This window comes from Hyaena hyaena, unplaced genomic scaffold, assembly GCF_003009895.1.
Source record: "Hyaena hyaena isolate Hyena2069 unplaced genomic scaffold, ASM300989v1 scaffold_1689, whole genome shotgun sequence".
NCBI classification, from domain to species: domain Eukaryota; kingdom Metazoa; phylum Chordata; class Mammalia; order Carnivora; family Hyaenidae; genus Hyaena; species Hyaena hyaena.
The window spans coordinates 127,494-133,736 of NW_024082323.1; positions in this window are offsets into that span (position 1 = coordinate 127,494).

Genomic DNA, 6,243 nt, shown 5'->3' on the forward strand with positions numbered 1-6,243 from the left:
AAGCCCAAGGAACTATCTTCCTCAGGAAAAAAGGGAGTTCCTAGTTCTCATGACTCTAAGTCAGAAGGGTAGGAAAAAAATGAAAATTTTAGTGTGGAGTGTTGTATCCAGATATTGGAGGAAGCTAGAATTCAGGATCTAGTTCAGTGTACAATGGACAATATGAGAATCTAATATCTGCAAAGATATGAGATTGAAACATCCTTTTTTTCTCTTTACAATAACCCTCATTTCTACCAAAGATAGCCAACTCAAGACTACTTTGTGTATAAGTCTAGTTTCAGTAAATTTGGCCTGATTATTTGTATAAGTGTAGCAACAATATTGGGTTAGGTGGAAATGCTCTAACAGCTCTTATGTGCTTGACCCATGACCAGCAATTTTGTGGCTTTGGCTTCCAAGATGCCCCTTACCAACAGCCTTTACCTCATGTGCACTTTAAACCACAGAATAGTTAGTCTAAACAGAAATTAGTCTGGTGAGAACTGTGCGCTCATCACCCTATGAGACTGGCTCAAACAGAACTATTAGGACCAATGCCCGTGTTCTGGACCATGTTTTGTTGTTTGTTTGTTTGTTTGTTTTCCTTCTTATGACAACACAAAAGACAAGAAAAACAGTAACTGTCTCTGGAAGGAAATGAATGAGTCAAAAAAAGAGTACTTCACCAAATTTACCAGAGTTGCTAAGCCCAAGGATCTAGTTCACAGATAATTTTTTTTCCCTGCTAATCTAAATTTAGAAAGAAAGAGAAAAGGACTATCTGTGTTTTCATTGGACCCCACAGACAGAGATTGGGAGGCTGACATGGTAAGAAATCTTACTTTCTGCCAGCTTTTATCAGATGTCCCAATATCTCTCAGCTGCAGCAACCTCAAAGTGAAAGAGTGTCCAGCCAGGAAAATTTATCTTGCTGACTACATCAGCTGTTAGGGAGGAAAACTTTCCTTTATTATTCATGATTCTTCCGGCTGGTTTAAGAATTACGTTGACAAGAAACAGATTACAGGAGAAAATCAAATTTAATTTACATATGTATAGGAAATCCACACAAACATAAGATATTCCAAAGACATTCAGGCAAATGAGGTTTATTTATCATTCTGTACTAAAGAGAAGTGGGGAGGGGTCTGGGGCTTCAAAGGGAAGGAAGGCAATTCACAGAAAGATTGGAAAGGATCAGTATTTGGTAAAAAAATGTTTGCTGGACCATCAGAAACAATGGAACAAGGAGAGAAATTAACAAGTAGGCTTTTCTAGGTTCCTCCCTATACCACACCTAATTCATATTATACTGTAATTATCTGTGCTGATAGCTCACTTCTTGCAACAGGTCCTCTGTCTAAATTCTTTAAGCAGTTAAGGTGGAGGCAAAAAGAAAACCGTCTTGAGTTTTCTGTTTCTTAAAATAGCTTGAAATAGCTACATGCCAAAGAGACATATTTTGGGGTGGCAGCTTTCATTCCTATATAACAACCTTTTCAAATCCTGTATGGACTTCAAGATTCAGCTTCAGTGTAGTCTCTTTCATGGACCCTTCTCCAGCTATTCAGATTTGCTGTTGCTGTTACAATTTAATCCTGAATTATATTAGTTTTTACACAAGGTGATAATGTACACAAGCAGGTTTCAAATCATACAATTCAAGAATTTTTTAATTAATAGAATATATGCAATCAAGAAACTTGTTAGTAAATTATAAGCCTGGTCCTTGAACAATGCAGCGGTTAGGAGCGCCAGTTCCCAGCATTGGAAAATCTACTTATAACTTTTGATTTCTCAAAAACTTAGCTATTAAGATCCTACTGTTAACTGGAAGCCACACTGATAACATAAATAGATGAATACATGTTTATTATATGTGTTATATAGTACATTATTACAATAAAGTAAGCTGGAGAAAAGAAAATGTTATTAAGAAAGTTATAAGGAAGAGAAAATGCATTTACAATACTATATGTATATTAATTGGGGAAAAAAAAATGCTTGTATAGGTGGGCCAGGCCAAACTAGGACATGAGCACTGGCAGAGGCCCTGGCTCTGAGATAACAGTGTTCTGTAACCTGGTGAGATGGGCCCAGCAATCGCAGCTGGCCGAGTGTTTTGGCCTTTAGGGGGCACCAGGGCTGGGGTGCCTTCGCTTATATGAGCTCAAGGACTGAGGTTTCCCCAGTAAAACTCCCAAGCCTGATATGCAGAGGACTTGGCGAGCAGGAGCACTGGGGACATGAGGCTCCTTGCATAATGCCATCCCTGCCCTCTGGGTACATTCCTCTGCTACAGCCCAGCCTCTGGCTAACCAGCCCTGGAAGCCTGACTTGACAACCTATGGACACACAGGGTGACCTGTAGCCCTGTCTGTTCTAGGGCCCCTAGGAGCTGTTGACAACCCCAGCAGACCTCCCTAAGTACTCAAGAGGCACAGGGTGTGACCTCTGTGCCAGTTGCCTTTGATCTGGTCTGGTGGAGACCCAAGTGGACAGACATAAATAAATGTCTAGTGGCTTTTGCTGTCAACCCTTAAAAAACAAACAATCAAAAACTGCATATAAGTGGACCCTAGTAGTACAAACCCATATTTTTCATGGTCAACTATATTTCTCAATGTCCATTGCTTGGAAACTTCCTGAAAAGATGTTAATAAGCATTTCATAGCAGTGAAAGAAAACAACTCTAAAAATTAAATAGTTTTTTATTACAATATTTCTTAGATTCTTTAATACGCTGTTCTGCATCATGAATATACCACATGGGATTGATCTATCTACCTATCTATCTATCAATACATAGTATCTGTCTACCTAGTCTAGTTCATAAACTTTTTTGGCTAAAATATGCTTTATTATTTTTTTTTTCTGAGAACATTTGGAGAGCCTGTTTTCCTTGGAGTACATTTTGATATATGTTGAAGACTCTTTGAGGACATTGAGCACATTTGCTATCGTTTCACTCATTGCACTTAGGTACCCAATTAAGTTCCAAATGATTAGTAAAGTAAGGGGACTCAGATAACACTTATTGAGTCCTAAACGTGTATAGTGCTCGATTCTAAGGACTTTGTATTTGTGGGTTCAGTTAGTCTGTGCCGCATTCCTATAATATCTTTAATATTTACCACATTACATGGATGGGGACACTACAATCAAACAGCAATTTGCCCAATGTAGCACAACTGAGAATTTCCAAGTTTGGATATAATCCCAATTTATGAAATGTTTAGTGTGCCTGCTACTTACTTCATCTCCATTATTATTTATATTCCATAAATAGCCAGGCAGGGCTTGAGGTGGTTGTTGATTCCTCATGATTTGTATATGTTTTATGAGTAGCATGAGAAAGGTTAGATAATTAACTCATTTAAGTAAGTTAACATGGGCAAACCTCTATAGGAATTTATTAATTGCTGTTATAACTATCAATTTTGCAATAAAAGAACTCATATCACTGCGTTATTTCCCATTTCAATATTTAGAGGCAATAACAAGCACAAAACATTTACTAGGGATTAATGACCATCTGAAGTTAACTGTCCTCAACCCTGTCTTAAGCAGCCTCCACCCCTCTATTTGTCATTAATTCCTTAAAAATGCCACACATTTGAATTGGTATTTTTGAACAATAACACTTTGACTCTGTTAGGTGGACACAGTACAAAGGGTCATAATTATATCTTTTTTTGGTCTTTACAGTCGTTTAGAATTAAAAGATGCCAAATCTTGGTTTACATAGTCGTAATAACTATATATATTTGAAAAACATGTTAATTTTGATGTTTAGGACATTTTATCATCCTAAGCTTTTTACCTGACCTTTTTACTGCAGAAAAAGAAAATATTTCAGTGATCTACTAGAATGGTCAGGTGACATTAATTTCCTCCTTATAAACCACACAACTCTCCCCCAATACAGATCGTAAAGAGGCTCATACTTATCCTCCAAATAATAGTGAATCTTGGACTATTTGTCATAGTAAATGTTAGGATGAAGTTATGTTCATAAATGCAAACTATTTTCGAGTGAAAAGAAGATGCCCTTTGTGACCTGGTTGACTATCTAAGGAAAGCAATGTCTGATTTGTGGTTCTTTATCTTCCTTCAAATTAGCTGATTGTGTCAGAGAGGGCTTATAGTACTCTATATTCTCAGGCAGATAAGGGGATGCGAAAAATATCAAGTCAGTTCATTCCTGGAGGCTGTTGACTGAGTGCTAAATATACTAATCTGCTAAAAATTATAGTTTGATGAGCACTTTCCTACTTACCTTTGAGAATATCAGTAAATAAATAGATGTGTTAAGTAGATGACTTATTTGACCTGGGCAATTTAACTTTCTAATCTAGTTTATTCAGATCATCTGTTTTCATGCCAAACTTGACTTACTTTTTTAAATCACTATAATATCACAAGGCATAAATAAAAAGTATAATGACTTCTTTAATTTTCCATGGTGACATGGGCTTTTTAAAATTTTTTTTTAATGTTTATCTATTTTTGAGACGAGGTAGGTTTTTATTGTCAAATAGCTTAAAGTTAAAATAACCCAGTTCATCGATGTCTGTTGAGAAACACCTAAATGATGATATCTCGCTTTTGCTTTCCATTTCAATATTTATATAACCTTTAACATTTAATATGAGAAGGCTTGTGCCTCATGGAAGAGAGGGAAAAGACATCTATTCTGTCCTTAATTCCATTTTTGAAATCTGCCATTTACTGCTCCCTTTGATATTGTTCTTTCTTATGTAAAATATATTCTATTACTTATATGAATAACAGGACTGTCACTCTTAATGCACCTTGCCTTCTTGTTTTCTTTGTAGTTTGCAGGGGACAAATGGGGTGATTTTGAGGTACTTAATTAGTGTGAATTCAGACTTCAATGTAAAGATGAGAAAGTTAAAAAAAAAAAAGAATCTTTACAAAACCTGTGAAAAAGGAACACTTGCTCAACATGTGCTGTTTAATGAATATATTTGAAACTACGATTATTTAAGAATTTGCCATGGACGCTGTTGTCCTATGCACCATGAAGGGTATGACACTCATTTCATTATGTAGAAGGTCTTAGTATCAGGTGTCTCACTTCTTTACTATGACTAAGAAGATAGAGATGTTGGGCAATGGAAATTATCATGTTCCTTCAAATCATCCTGCCAAGGCATGGCCACACTCACAATTTCAGGTAGATTTAGAATCATGAATATACTGTGGGGATGGAAACTGGAATGGAATATTGAGACAAAATTCACCTCCATTTAGGGCGTAGGTTCATTATGCCAAAAAGTAGAAGTGATATACAAGGAAACTGAGACCAAATCTTAACGACTGGGATCTCATTACAGGGAAAAGGTTATTTTTTTGATGATCAGCCCAGATAACAAGACTAAATCTACTAATTCGAGAAGCAGAAGTCTGAGAAACAGTCTCCTCTTCCTAGGCTCACCTAATTAGGCTCTACAGGTGATCTTATATGCTTAATCAAATGAAAGATCTACTTTTCATCCTGTAATCATGGGCAAGTCTACTTCACTTCTCTGGGTCTCCATTATTTAAATTTGTGAATCAGGAATGATAGTACTATCTACTTCATAGGGTAATTGTGAAATCAATTAATATCCTTCAGACTGATGCATGGGAGAGTAAATCCTTTGCATTTTCTGTCATTATTACGTCAATCTATGTGGAGCTGCTTTTGCTAGAAGACGGCAAGACAAGTGCTTTGCATTGGATAATTTGGACAATGAGAAGTAAAATGAATTAACAGATGAATTATCTTTCTCTGTGTGAAAAAAAGCCTTTTTTCATTTTCCTCAGTTTAAAAATTAGTAGATTTGTTACCAAATTGAGTTATCAATTTCTTCATTCATTCTCATACTCAGGCTTCTACCCTACCTACTCTTATACTTTATAAACCACTTCAAAGCATCTGACAAGTAGTCTTCCTCTTGACCCCAAGGTCTTCCAGACCTTGGTGGTTTTGAAACCTGGTGGTTTCAAATCTTGAAGTATGACTTATTTTATCTTCCTGACCTCTGCTTAGCTCCAGTGACTGACATCTCAATTCTCCATTAACATCCACTCCTGTAGCCACATCTTTGCTGTTGTGATCATAGGCTCCTTCAAATCAGAAATCTGAAATGATAATACTTCAGTCTATGCCTGCAACCTCATATTTTCTCAGTTTTCCTCTACTTTTCCCAATTCACCTTTTCTTTCTTCACTGACACCTGCTCTTTCTTCCAT